Consider the following 15,950-nt stretch of genomic DNA (forward strand, 5'->3'; position numbering starts at 1 on the left):
AGATAATGCACCTTTAATCCCTGCTGTTTGCTCTGCTCTTATCAGACACTGCTGCCTTCTGCACTACCTTTAATAGAAATTGGAGAACATGGATTCCTACTGCAAGGTATCCATTTCACTTTAATTAAGTCTCCAGTTGTAAGAGGGTATCAAGTGCCCCCTGCACCCAGACAGACAGATTTGTGGGACTTGGTGAAACAGAAATGCACAAAACCAAACAGAAATTTTGTGTCGAGTACAGGCAAGAGTGTTGCCCCCAGGCAGTGCCTGCTTGCAGACTGCAGGCAGCAGCACCTGCAGCGGGGCTTCTCTGAGGGAAAGTGAAGGCTGCCAGGTCACCTTTATAGGAGGCACAAGGAAAAAGCGTGTTCAGACCTTGCCAGCCTGTGGTGCTCCTCTGCAGCGCTCCCCACCAAGGACACTGGAGGTCTCTGGGCCGAAGAAAGAGGAGCGCCAGCTCTGCTGCAGGTCTGAACAGCCTCCTCTTGCCAGCCAAGGACCCTGTCAGCCCACGCCGGCAGGTGATGTGCTACATATCCACAGAGGGACCGCTCTTAATCCTCTGCCACCTTGAGATGGAGCTTCTGCTCCTCACACACACACGCTGGCCAACAGCTGGAGCCAGGCAAAAGGTGATGGGGCCACTCCCAAAGAGGAGAAAGGAAATGATGTGTTGCAGTCAAAATTAAAATCTTCCATTTCCAATTGAACCTTTAGCAGTGTACAAACAAAGGCCATCCCTTTCAGGACTTCAAACAATAGAAACCAATTGTTTTGATTTGCAAGGAGATTCCAGCCCGACCAATGGTCTTGCATGGCATGTTTCCATTTATTGAATCAGCACCTCTCAGCAGAAAAACCTCGCCTTTGGAAAGTTTCCAACCATTTCTGCTTTGGAGACAGTGCTTAGGGCAAAGCACACTCCCACGTCAACACTGAATCATAGCTTAGATGGAGATAGGAACCTACAGGATTTCCAGAGCAAGTGGTTTCACCGCACCCTTAATGCAAAATCTTTTTTCCACTTCCAGTTCTTGCAAAGGGCAATGAGCATTTTTATAAGTGTTTACATTGTTGATTTCTGCCAAATTAACATGACCATTCTCACCACCACAGGGGCTTCTAGGTAAAGCTCATTACTTGAGAGAAACAATTCTATAAGTGCTAAAGGCAACCAGGATAAATGGTTACATTTAACTTTAACTCCAGTGAAAAACTCTACTCCAAAAAACAAGCTTAAATTGTAAATTTTGCGAAAATGCCAGAATTTCAGATACTTCCAAGTTTTGTAAAAGCAAGTTGCTTGAGCACATATTTTGGTGCTCTTTGCTCTTTCAGAGAGCATTCCACAGTTGCTGTTGTGTCAGAAGGTAGGTAGTGAGAAGTAAGCAAAGCACCACTTAAAATACCAACTTACACCATTAATCAGGTTTACACAGAGCATTTGATGATGGCCTGTTTTCCAGATTTCACACTTTACTGGCCTTGAAGCTCCTAAGAGGTTTACTTTCACCATATTCCTGCTATCTAGGATAGTATTCTCCCCACTGAATTAAACACAAATCATGGTGTGGTGTAGAAGACTCAACACAGTTCATCTGAACCTTACCCCCTTACTTACTGACCTTTAAGACTATTTTCCCTCTTTCAGTTGTGTGCAGCAAGTCTCGCTCTATCATCATCAGTGGGAAATATGTAACCACACCAAAGGAGGAAAATAACTGGAAGACATGCAAGTAACTGAGATGATGCACATCTGCCAGGACCGTGGCAGCTGCTGAGGGCAGCTTTACAGTTTGACATTGTGTACATCCAGGTAAATTATAATTTTCATATGCATTTTCCCGTGGGCACAAGAACTAGCACAAACAGGAATTTTTTATTATTATCACACTGTGGAGAAAGTATTGAAAGCTCCATTTTACCATCAACTGTTTCTGGAAGGGGAAGAAAAGTGGTGGAGTCCCTCCCAGACTCTCTAAAGTGGGTCAAATGAAGATATTCCTTCAAAAATGTTAAATCCACTAAGATAATATAGGGAATTACACAACCCCTTAGCCTGCCAGAACCTCTTTTAAGTTAGCTTTTCCAAACTTTTCTAAAAGTTTCTATTAGCTTTCAACAACAATAACTGGAGCCTAAACACTAAACAAAGTAGGTTTTCCATGCTGAGCAGTTTAAGAAAAAAGAAATAAAAGGAAGAGACAGAACAGGGAAAGCACTGGGGTGCCAAGACTTTTTCTCCTTCTGTGGGGACTGCTCCTCATGCTTGGTCTGAGTGCCTTGGTCTGGCTTCAGCAAAACCTTGGATCAAGCCCTGAACTTTGTCAGACAAGTTCTTGGCTGGTCTTAGCCCACACTGCTTCATTAAGTCTTCAGCACCCTGTGGGGGAAAGCACTTTCTGTGGTGCTTTGTGCCGAGTGACTTCCTAAAGCTTTGTACAAGCAGCATAGCCCCAAGCCTCTGCTGAAATACGCAGTACTGCCTAAGGGACTGAGTTTCCTAAGCCTTCCTAAAATCAATGTCTCAATATCCTTCAGGCTGCCTGGAAAGTTTTGGCCAAGCTTCATCAGTAAGATTGGATGAAAAATACCATCTTGTAGTGGAAATATTAAATAGTTACTGATCTTGAAGTGTACTGAATGTGAAAATCTTTCATGTTACTGAATCTCTGTCTTCTCTTATCAGCAATATGGGCTTTCTGCCCCCTCATCTACCTCAACCAATATTTTACATAAACATAGAGTGCAAAGCCTGCACTGTCATCTTGGAGGATGAGCCAAGTGACTATCATTCAAATATTTATTTCATGAGAAGTTAGAACACTTTGCACTTTCCTCCACAACTCTTTCAAAAACAGCTCATTTCTTCTTGCTGGAAGAGTGCCCGTTGTTCATTTGATGCTGAAGATAGGGCTTTGCTGTTTTCTTTTAAGTCAGCAATTGGAGGGTGGAGAGCAAAGAAGGAGTTAAGCTTTATTATTCTCACTTGTCAAAAGGATACAACATTGTGCAAAAGGAATTATGTGGAACAAGAAATTGCTTTCTTTTTCACGCACTCTATCTCACTAGCATACAGATCTCAAATTATATTCTTCCTTCATTTTGCCCAGTAGATTGTATTTCAGATGGCTGTGCCAATTAAATAGCAGCCCTTCATGCACCTTGCTGCCTTGGCCATTTAGGAAGCAGCAATCGATTTTCTGTTGCCCTCAAAATTTCCAAATTAATGGGGCAGGTGGGTGGTGCTGTTTGCCTGGTTTTAAATCTGTCTTAAATATCCATTTGATCTCTTTAGTGTTGGAGAAGCTTGTGGTCTGGCATGAACAATGTTCCCTCAGAGCAGGGACAGGCAGAGTGATACATCCACAGAAGGGCAAGTGAGGCACAGAGGCACTAAATGATTTGCCTGAGGTCACACTGAGATGGCATGGAGAATCAGGGACCCAGGCTTATGTCTTCCCTACTTTCAAACTGGAGGGAAACATAGAGAGACTATGTGATCTACTGAGAGAAAACACAACAGCCAGTTGCTTTTCTCTGTGGCTTCCCAGAATGAACCAGAAAACACTGAGGGATGCCCCTCTTGATTTGTTTTTCTAACAGTGTGTCCCCACCTCCCAGCTGCTCGCCATGCCGTAGCATGTTGTGCAGCAGGATAATTTTATAGCCAATAAAGTGTTTCTTCGTGTGTGTTTATCATCCCTGAAAGTGGAATCCCTCATGGCTGCACATAGCTCTCATGGTGCGCAGTGGGGAATGCACGGCAGACTCCCAGCGAATTCCAGTGTTGAACGTGATTAGCTTCCCCGTACCTCTGAGGAATAGTACCAGGAAATTGCTAACACTGTAAATTGTCTCAAATATGCACTTACTAAAGCCTTTAAAGAGCAATTACTGTATGGTAACTGAACACCAATCAACTGTAAAAACAAGAGTTATGTGGGTTTAATAGGTATATTAAGGAGAAAATCTCACCATCCTGCAATTAATTCTAAATCACATAAAAAGTGTAACTTGTACACTCATTGCTTATTAATACATAAAACATGTACAGCATGTTAAACCATTTAATTAGCACTTACATAACAGGCGAAAAGTTAAGTATCAAATTATCACTAAAATATTGTTGAGCTCTTCATTAACCATGTGAAACAACCCCCCCCTAACATGTAGTGCTCAGGTCATTCTAGCAATTAGGTGCTTTCAGCTACCGTTCAGTGGTTTCATATCAGCTGTGTCTCATGTTCTGTCGGGAACAATGATATATTTTCCAGTTTTGCTGTCTATAGAATCACCTTTCTTGCAGCACAGGATGTTCCCATGAAAACAAGAAGATGGAGGGAAGGAAGAAACACTCATGAGCGAGGCCTTCAGCTCTCATCTCCGTGAAATTGTGTTTAAAAATCTGACAAGTAAAGATAAGTGAATAGCAAGTCACAATGTGGAGAACTTCATCAGTAGCGGTAAGTACATCAGGAGAGAGAGGAGAGTAAGTCTTCAGTGAAGGTCTGCACATGGAGGAGAGGATTAGTGGTAAATGACACCAGCAGGCAGGCTTGTGGCAGAGGCCAGGCAAGAAGGGAACTGAAACCAGAGAGCTGGAGGCCTCCAGCATCACCAGGAAGAGGGTGAGTGACTGCATATGACAACAGGAGTTAGAAAAAGTACGAAAAGCATGTGTGGGGGGCACCTTAGACTTGACTTGCAGTCAAGATGGATGCTCACTAGGTATCCTAGAGGGAAGGAAAATAATAGCTGATATGTGCCATTGGGAACTTCATCCAATCATGCAGTCTGTTGACAGAAGGAAACCACAACGTAGAATTACCCTTTGTTTAGTCTAAATCAGCTGCCAGTATGCACATACACCACATGAAAGGCGAAACCTGAACACGTTCCCAGAATATCTTCCTGAAAAAGCCATCTGCTGCCCAAGCTAATGTTACCATCCTCCTCATCACAATGAGTTCTGGAAGGATAAATTCCATTTTCCAGGCAAGATAACATTCTCACCTCAGCAACACAGCTTAAGGCTGCCAAGAGCAGTCAAGAGACTGGTTTCTTCACAGAGAGTCTCAGCTATTGCATGCAGTCACAGAAGAGGGACAGGTGTAGAAGGGGTTTGCACACAGCCAGTGTGGCCCATCACTCTCATGCGTTTGTGAAGGGCTGTGGACTTCAGAGAAAGCTGAAGCTATAGCTTCAGAGAAAAGGAGCTAATGCTAATGGTCAGCACAGAAGGCGGCAAAGCTGCCAACAAGTTGGGTGGGTTATTGGAGGGAGACCTGTGCAGTTGTGCTTTCTCCATTTGCAGAAGGAGGTGGTAAAGGCAGGACATCCAACCAGCCCCCTGACTTCTGCAGGGGAGGTATGAAAGTGCCAGTCAAGGGGAAGGTCCAAGAGAGGGCCATTTCTTGGCACCATCACACAGGTGCAGTTGCCACTCACCAGACTGGGTGGAAAAGCTTCCCTTGCCTCAGAAGTGTCATTTAACAGACCCCAAGGAGGTGGGGACATCTGTTCCCCCTCAGAAAAAGGTTGCCTACTCAACTAATTTGGTCTGAATTCTTTGACTATGTTTATTGCATTTTACTCATCCTGATAGTCGATCTGAATTTACGGTACCCCACCTGCTTTCAAAAAAAAAAAAGTCGTGTGCATTTCATGCACAAAGGTTAACTTAAAGCAAATATTTAACTTAAAGCATTTTCCCTCTTGATATAACTGTATCTTTGCACTTACCAAGAGGGCAGATTTAAGTGTGAGCAGTTGTGGGACCAAGAGATGGATAACTCCCTGTGGTGGGTTTACCTTGGCTGGCTACAAAGTGCTGATCAAGCCACACCGTTGCTCCCCATCCTCAATGGGACAGGGGAACAAAATATGCCAAAAAGCTTATGGGTCAAGATAAGGACAGGAAGATCACTTACCAATTACCATCATGGGCAAAACAGACTCAGCTTGCAGAAATTAATTGAATTTACTACCAAAAAGAGCAGAACAATGAGAAACAAGAACAAAACTAAAAACACCTTCTCCTCACCCCTCCCTTCTTCGCATGCTACAATTCATTCCCAGTTTCTCTACCTCCTTCCCTCGAGCAGCACAGGAGGATGAGGAATGAGGGCTGTGGTTGGTTCATCATGGGTTGTCTGTGCAGCTCCCTCCTCCTCATGCTCTTCTGCTCCAGCGTGGGTCCCACCCATGGCAGACAGTCCTTTGTGAACTTCTGTAATGCAGTGCAGTCCTTCAGGAATAGACTGCTCTGTAGTGGGTCCCCTACGAGGTCATAGGTCTGACCAGAAAACCTCCCCCCCATGGGTGTCAGTTACTGCCAGGAGCCTCCTCTAGCATGGGGTCCTCCATGGCCTGCAAGGGGACAACCTGCATCACCGTGGAATTCACCATGGGCTGCAGGGAAATCTCTGCTCTGGTGCCTGGAGCACCTCTTTTCCACTTTCTTCACTGACCTTGGTGTCTGTAAGGCTGCTTCTCTCAACATTTTCTCATTCCTTTCTCACAGCTGCTGTTATGCAGCATTTCTTACCCTTTCTGAAATATGTTATCAGTGAGGGACTGCCAGCATTGCTGATGGGCCCAGCGTTGGCCAGTGGTGGGTCCATCTTGGAGGCAGCTGGAGCTGGCTCTCTCCAACATGGGGACAGCTTCTGATGTCTTCTCACAGAAGCAACCCCTGTAGCCCCCCTACTACCAAAACATTGCCACATAAACCGAATACTTTCCTAATCCCTAGAAACTGATTCATGTCTTCAATAACCATCAGCAAGAGTACCAGCAAACCTGATACCATCTAACCTGTAAAATAACTCATATGTGTCCTTACCAAGAGTTTAGACAACGTGAAGCTGCCCCAAGGAAACAAATGTGGGAGGGACATATTTCTCCTTTCTCCTGGGCCTGAACATATCTTGAAAGCCACTGGAGAAAAACTGATATTTTTACTCTATGACACAGCATATCATGTTTATATTCTTTGTTCAGGGGGTGCTATTCTTGGCCTGGCATTTACTGCCTAGTTCTGAGGTGGGTTTAGTGTCCTTCTAAGTACAGGAGCAGATGTTCAGTGCAGAACCAGTTTTATGGTTAGCCTTATTTGGCAGGATCCAGCTCCATGATGCTGACACTTCCTTCTGGTTTTACTTTCTTTTTCTGGTAGAAGAAGGGAATGTCTTCAGGCTAAGGCCATGGACCAGGATGCAAATTACCAGAATTTACTTTTTGGTTATGGTAGAATTCCCAAAGACAACAGCATTTCCTCTATGTCCTATACCAGTCCTACATCTACCAAACTGAAATATTAAAACCTCCTTCTGCCCCGACAGTAAGCCATGACTTGTTTCTCTCTTAGATGGTAAGCTTTTTTTGGTGAAGTGTTTGTACTCTGCTCATACTACAGAAATATTTCTGTGACATGACTTCTTTAAATTATTGTCATGAACAGAAAGATTAGCGTCTTGTTCCATTTTGTATTCCATCCTCTAACTATAAATTACTCTCTTTGAGAAAGCATTAGTGATAAAGGATACTAGCATGAAATACTAATGGGTTCTTGCTTAAATTATGAAAAGAAACATGAGGAATAAAATAATTGAAATACTTCATTAACAACAGAAGCCTTCCTAGTGCTGTGGATCCTCCATGAAAGGGACTTTGAATTGGTGACAGGAAAAATTTAAAAATAGTTTTAAGCCTTGTCTGTCACTGGAATACAAGCAGAAATTAAAGTTCAGGAATTCTGAATGCAAGTTTGTACAACTGTTCCTCTGTTGAGAGAACTCGAAGTCTAATAATTAGATTTAGTGAATGTCACTGAGAAGTTAGTAAAGAGATGACTATCACTAATTTTAAAATAAACAAGTCCCAGTTTGAAATTGGACACAATCTCAACTAACTAAAGCTGTGCTGGAACCTGTTACTGAAAAAGCAAACAAGACTCCTCATTACTCACTGACAGATAAAGACGTCTGGAAAACTTCATGCAGAACAAAGCAGCCCAGCAATGAAACAGCTGCACAGAGAGGTTATTTAGGAAAATCAGAATGATTGCCTCTTCCCTGAACAGATGAACCACCTGTGAACACAGCACTTTTGCATTGCTGACTGATGGCAGTATCAGGTCATGCTTCTTGAATGCAGAGTGTGTAATCACAGTTTGCTCTCAAGGGTGACATGGAGAAGGATGTCTACTTTTTACCACTATGTGCGTAACCAGCATGTTGGTTTGGAGAGCCCTATTACTTGTTTTGATTTTCCTTCTCATTAAGGCTCTCCCAGACTGCATAGTGTCCTTGGGAACAGCCCACTTGCTCAGGGACACCACCTATTTGATTTAAGTTAATAGAAAGAGAGCACCTCCTTATCAGCTTCCCATTTAAATTACATGAAAAGAAATCTAAATTACAGCATGGATCACTGCAGAATGAGGTCCTAATACATTTAATCTGATGGTAAGAATATAATTATACTTTCGTTGCTGCTGTTAGTTGAGTTAATTACACGGGATATGTTATCTACATCTGATCGCCTGTCCTTCCTGCTTTTGGTGGATAGGACGGAAAACTAAACATTTCCTCAGAGAAGAATAAGGCACATTTACATTTGTCCACCCCAAAAAAATCTTTTTTTCTGCCACTAAGCTGAAAAAACCTGTGCGGTTTGCATCTCCCCTCTAGAACAGATCATACGGACTGGTGAAGGCAGGCACAAAGGTACTCTTTTGGTCACCAGATGCCTGGTACCAGCCAAAGCTTAGCAGACAACTCTTTTCTTGTCTGTGATCTTCGAGGCCAGGGCAGCATCTGTATAGCCTCAGTCATGCATGTACCTGGGCTTCCTCTAGCACCAACAGCCATTAAAATGTTCTCAATCTCCTAAATACAACAACCCAACTCCTACCAGCTCCAGAATGGTCAGTTTGTATCTGGTTACTAGGAGCACTCCTGCAAAGGCAGGTCGAAGAAGTGACTACAGAAGCAGCTGAGAAATGGGAGAAGGAAACCATATTTTCTAACCTGTTTCCCAGGAGGAGACTCCTATGGTAATAGCAAGAAATTCCCTGTGGCTGCAGCAAGATGGCTCGAAGACTCTACTTCTTTCTGCAGGCAACATGCTTTTAGTGCTGTATATTTATTTACCTTTGAGAAACCAAATCCTTTCTACTTCTGAATTACTATTTTTACCTAAATCATGTGGTTTCAGCAGTCACATACCTGAGGTCCTGAAGAGTCTATGCAGAGGAAAATGTTTTCTCTGGAAATAACGCCTCAAAGACGCGTAGTTTTACAGAGCTTGCTTTCTAATTATCTACTGGTTCGTGCAGACCAGAACTAGAACTCCTCTAACTGCAGAATCTCTGCTAGAAGTCTTTGGTGACTTCAGTCTAAGTGATTCCACAAAGACCTGAAGGATCATTTGGTCCATCAGCTTAATATTATTTCCTTCAGTTGCAGAGAAAAGTTAAAATTTTAGTCCAACATTTTTGACACATGCTAAATTAATTTGAGGCGTAGTTGGTAAATATATTTCTTTCTTTAAACACTACTGAGAGAGCACAACAGAATAGCTGCAAAGAGGCACATTTCACTTATATTTGGAAGTCATGCATGTACAGTTGGCTAGACTGAGCTAAGCTCTTCATTAATAGAAGGGTAAACTCAATAGAGAATTCAAGAATCAAGCTGAGGCATATTTGCTTTTACACCAACTATTCAAAGAGGCAAATTATTTGAGATGATGAGAAACATGTCTCTTCTCCTTTCAGCAGCTGACTTAATTTTTTCCTAAGCATCCTAGCTGAAATGAATCAATTGGAATTCTTGACAGATCCTTTTATGTACATGAAAAATGTGTTTTATGAACAGCTTAAGAATAACAGAGATCACACAACTAACTTTCAGGAAGCATTTCTTTTTAGGATAATAAAATAACAATTTTTTTGTTTACCACAAAAATATTTTACCTGTCAGTTGTCATCAGAGAAACCAAGAGTTCAGTAAATTTAAAATGGAATCAGTAGCAAAAGTACTGTAACTTACATTAATATAACATAAAATTAATGTGAAAGAGATAGGACTCCTGCTTCTGTGCATAAAGCTATTGTCAAAATGAATTAAGATGAGACTTTCACTGGGGACAGATTATTCCTTTCCTGCTCACCATGGGATTTCCTGCCTTTTCCTTCAGGAGTCGACACTGAACTAGGTAGAGAACAGACCTGATCTGGTCAATTCCCAATTCTGCTAGAACAAAATAGATTTCAAATGCCATAAAAGAAAAGCCAATAGTGCTACCTGACACTTAGCTGCACGTTCCATCTGTTGCTACACAGTGGTGTGCACTGCATGAGAAGCTACTCTGTTTATTTTTTGTGCTGTTTTTCCTCATTTTTTTCCCAAGTTGACAGAACTTTGGATTGGATTCCTCTAGTTGTAACAAATGAGAATACTGGCTTATTCACAGAAGCAAAGCTAAAACAAAACTCCACCGCACTAACACTATTTTCTTGGGTATTTCACTTGATTTGTAGCATATTGTGGGAGTGCTGGAGAAAGGGAGTTGTAGGATTCAAGTCAGAACTAATTAAATAGTTTGGGCTAAGATGAAATGCAGAAATACAGATTGATATCTTCTCCTACGTGATAGCTATTTGCTACATCTAAGAGCTGTTCAGTGCTCTCCTCTGTTAATGATAAATATAAACTCACAAAGTCTGACAAAATTTGCTTTGAACCTGTTAAGAGATCATTGCCTTCTACATTATATGTCGCTGAGCATACTACGGCATGCCTTTTGGTCAGAAATTATTAGACACAGGACAGACAGAAATGCTGGTCAGAGAAGAGTCTGTGAGTCAGTCAGCATGTCCTTGATGTAGTTCACACTTCACCAAAAGCATGGGCTAGCAAAAACTCAGGGACAAGCTGGAGAAATTGAAGGTTAAGACAACACTGAAGAAATAGGAAAATAGGAAACTGAAATAGGAAATGGGCCTGGGAGAGAGTTCTGGAAGTGTCTGGTCCAGCCTCTTGTCAAAAGCAGGATTGTTACTGACACTAGACCAGGTCAGTCATGGCTTTGTCTGTATGAGTCAAAAAACCCTAAAAAATGTGAAGATATCACATGCTCATGTGTTGACCTGCCCCAGTGCTGCACCACTCTCCCAACAGAAAAGCTATCCTGTTGTCCTACCCAAATGTCTTCTTCCGTTATAGTCACACAGGCATGTCCTGCATGTCTGATGAACCAGGCTTCCTTCTCTCCCTCTAACCTTACAAAACACACATGGTATTTCTACACAGACAGGTAAGTAACTGCAAACATAGCAGGAAAGACAACATCTTCAGCTTGGCTCTCCAAACACCAGTTGATCTAAGTAGGCATCAGCCTCCTCCACCATGACTTTGGCCAGGATGCTTACTCTTTGACTTACACCACCCAGCCCCACCTTTGGTTCACAGGGTGTTTGCACCCTGCTGCTTATCTGAGAACAGTTTGGAAAGTGATAGATGGGAAGACAATAAAAGGCTTACGAGCTACATCCTGGAAGGGCTGGAGGCTTCAAGGCTAAATTTTGTGCTCCAGACTGCTCAAACTGAAATCCCTGTGTACAGCCATAGTTGCCGTAGGGGGCATGGAGTTAATCATTCTGCAAACAAAAATAGGTTTCTCTAACATCTTAAGCCTATTTTGGACTAAAAACATTCCCTTTTCCAGAATCTTCTAACCTAGAATCATTGCCTGTTCAGTAATCTTGGTCCTCTGGAGCCAGACAGCTGGCTTTCCTGGTGGAAAAGTCCTGTGTTATCAAGAAAAATATTAAAGAAAGACTTCAGTGTGAGGAAGAGTGGAGAAAATTGAGGTTGTTTTCACTGAAATGTACACAACATCTGCGATTGTATTTAGATATTTTCTTGAAGCCAGGAGACTGACTTTTGCTGTTTGAGTAGCACCATTTTCCAAGATAACTGAGCCACAAGTATCAACATTTCACGTAGTCTCTCACTCTGCAAAGAGCGAGCTTTCCACTGGAAACACACCATTTTTGGACCTTTAGTTCTCACCATGACCCTGCCAAACCTCAGCATTAGCCCCTAAATCACAGGGTAACCTCAGCTGCTCAATTCTTCTCCAGGGAGGCTGTGTGTTTGCAGGGGAGGCAGATAGCTCTCTGCCTTCCCATAGCAACTCCTGCAAAGCCTTTGCACTGGTGTGAATATGAAGGCAAGATCTTTGCATGGAGATCATTCAGGCACCATACCTGTAGACCAAAAGAAAATGCTGGCAGTCAGCTAGCAATAAACTGGCAAACATTTACCCAGACTTCTTAAGAAAAGTAAAGACAATGAGCCTGGGGATACAGTGTGTGCAGAACACCAGTAGTCCCATGGCACAAATGTGACCTATGGAGCCTGGGGTTCCCAGTTACAAGAAAGAGAATTGTGAAGTAACATGAGTAAAGGATCATGTTAGTACCCATTTCCTTTGCCTCTCCCCTCCCACCCCTTTGTCGTATTTAAATTCAGGACAGGAATCTCAAGGCAGGTGAACCAAGCACATTCAGTCAGAAATCTGCAACCGGGAAGATCAAGGGCTTTGTTTCAAACTCACACAACCCTGCCTCTGAGGTCATTAGGATAACACAACCGTAACACTCTAGAAATAATCCCAAGGTCAGATATGTAATTCTTGTTAGAGAAGCACAACTGAGCAACCCCTTCTCTTTTCAAACTGGTGCAAGTGCAGGTTAGCTCTGGGCTAGAACATACAGTGTGCGTATTATTTGTAGGTCTCCCTTATGAACAAATGTTTCCAGAAACCAACGAAAAAAGGTAACGTGTAACAGCCTAAAATGCATTTATTATTTCCCCCCCCCCCTTTAAACATAAAGAAGGAAGTACTTTAGCAGAGAAATGTTTTGACTCGAGGGGGAAAGGTGGAAGCATGTAAAGCAATCAGCTGATCAAAGCTTGATGCTGTTTAACATCATACACATTGAGATTCAGTTCCGGTACAATCAAAAAGCTACTTAAACTGGAAACAGGGTCTGATCAAAACACACCTGAAAAAATACCTTTGACACCTTCTGAGTGTGCATTTAAAAATCTATGTTTAGCAAAGGAAGATTCCAGAACAACACTACAAGCATAATTTTAAGTTTTCAATTGGGAAAGAGCCAAAAACAGCACCTCCTACTCTGTCTTATGGGGTGTATATGCCAGGCTCAATGCTGCATCCAGCAGGTCATCAGATATAGGAGCATACAGCATACCAACCCATGAAGAGACTGAGTTGGTAATCCAGATACCAGTCTGTCTCTATCTGTTTTGATCTTTCAAGACAGTCTGCAAAGTTTCTTCATTTCTTTGTTTGGGTTCAGGACCTTGCCAGAGTGCCCTTGACCTCTACTGGATGTTGGGCCGGTGGGTATTCAAGGCATTCTTTGGGGATAAGATACAACTTACACCTGTGTGAGCTAGAAAGAGTCACTCTCCTCCCCTGTAAATCCAAAATTCTATGTGTACTAGGGGAAGAAAGGGTGCAGAGCAGAAAAAGGGTGCTTTGCTCTCTCCCACAGCTGCCAGCTGCAGAACCAGTCACTTGTACAGACCTCTCATCAGAGTAGCCAATACAAAATGACACACACAAGTGCACACTCTTAAAAAGTTTTTATTAATTTTCATTGGTTTTTTTTTTTTAAAAACAAACCCGTCAGTGCAACAGTTCAGTATCCCCTTCCTATCCCCACATCAGTAAGCAGTAATTTTAAAATCAGGAAATACCGAGTGCTGAAGCCAATGGGTTAGCATTTTGCTATTATTTCCTTCTGTCAAACTCTGAAAAAGTCCTCTGTATAAATTAAACAATGAAAAAAATGTTATTTTCAATTCTATGTCATTACAGTCAACAGAATCATAATAATGCATCTAAAATGAGTGTCCACAATATATCAGGTATACATTTTTGGGAAAAGAAAAAAAGGGAAAAAAAAATATGACATTCTAGGCTTGTTAAAAGGATAATGGTCCCATATGTTTTATTAACAGGTTAGCAAAACAAAATCCAATGGATTACAATATTTACATGTTATTTGAAAAATAAAGTAGTGATAAAAGCATGTCACAATCATTTTTTTTTTCTTTTTCATTTTTGGTAACCATTAAAAACACCTAATCCAGGTATGGAACTGTTTAAATACATTTGAAATGAGGCCAATTAAAAAACAAATACAGACACAAAATGTGTATTTATATTTGTCCCTCCAATGTGGTTTTTCATGACATTCCCTCCCTACCTCAAAAAAAACCCCAAAACAAAAAAATAAAAAGAATCCCCCTAACACACAATTGATGAATCCCCAAAAGCAAAACACCATGCTTCTCAAGTAGCACTTATTCCACAAATGCAACATTTTTGCCATCAATTTTATGTGAAGCTCTCTAGGACAGTTTCCTCAGCAGCTTCCTATTTTCCCCCCTCCCCCTCCCACAGATCCCCCCTAAAACAAAAAAAACAAACGAAGACACATGCATTTCTAAAACTAGGTTTCAGTCAAGTACTTTCTACTTTTTTGGAAATAAACTTTTTTTTGTTTTGGTTTTTTTTTAAGTTTTTTTAAAGTTTTTTTTGTGGTTTTTTTTGTTTTGTTTTGTTTTGTTTTTTTGTTCACAATCAAAACATACCATAGGCACCAGATCCTGTATTTGCTGCTTAGGCAAGATCCCCATTAAGTTTTGATAGGCTAAACACCCAAGAAGTAGTGCAGGATTGGCCACATAGGTATGCAGGTTCCTATTCATTCTACACTGCTCCCCTCATGCTAAAAGCTAAAGAGGAGGGGAAAAACTTAGCAACTCCACCTTGAATAGAGTAAAAGTAGTTCTCCAGGCTCAATGTCGTAGGTAACTATTTCGCCTCCGCTTGTAAAAAGATGTGTTAACAGACACCCCTCCCTCCCACCGCACCAAAACAAAAAGGAAACACACACACCACAGACAGAATTAAAAATGGCAGCCAATCTTAACAAAAAGTTACTGGTGTGAGACTGATAGGTGTTAATATGACAAGCAACAGAACGGTTATGAGGACCTATGTGTTTGGCCCGTGAGCTGCATAGCTGTGCCGTAAGTTTGGTTCTTTAGTTTTTTTTAAAAAAAAGTTAAAACGTCTTTGTTATTTCCGTATGTTTAAAATTAACAACAACAGCAACAACAAAAGGTTCTATTCACAAGATCTAGTCTCCTTTCCCTGTACCCCCCTCAAAAAGAAATACTCATTTTACATGATAAACTTAATTGTGCTGTATTTGTAACACCTCAGGCTGATAGAAAATAAACATGTGGCAAACAAAACCGCACAACCAGTCACATGAAATCTATCAAATCCTAAAATTATAACTGAATACTAACAAACAGCTTACCTGGAATAAAGGATGACAATTCACAAACAGTTATCTAGGAATTAAAGTCTCTCTCTTTTTTTGTTCTTTTTTTTTTACTAAAATAATTAAAAAAATCACAGTATTTTAAGAAATAAAACCCACACTGGGATTTTAAGCACGATTTGTTTTCCTTTCTTTAAAATTTTTTCTTCCTCCGCTCACCACCTTGCCCAGCAGTCTCTCTACATTTAACCACAATGACAACAGGTAGTACTGACAAATGCAGAGATCTCCCTTGGTTAATTCTGAGGTACTAGGAAACAGGTGACTGTTTTAAGCAAAGCAGTTTCTTTTTTGTTTTTGTTTTCCTTTTTTTTTCCTGGCTTTTTTTTCTTTTTTTTTTCTTTTTTTTTTTTTCCTTTTCTAAAGCAGTTGCATTCAGTCTGGAAAAGCGGTATGTATTAAAACTAGAAAAACGCACCCAAATCTGTGCGTTGAAAAGTTGTCCCCCCCACTTCTTCCATGCTCACGACGCTTCCATTCACAAACA

The sequence above is a fragment of the Mesitornis unicolor genome, unplaced genomic scaffold (assembly GCF_000695765.1).
Source record: "Mesitornis unicolor isolate BGI_N332 unplaced genomic scaffold, ASM69576v1 scaffold7698, whole genome shotgun sequence".
NCBI lineage: Eukaryota > Metazoa > Chordata > Aves > Mesitornithiformes > Mesitornithidae > Mesitornis > Mesitornis unicolor.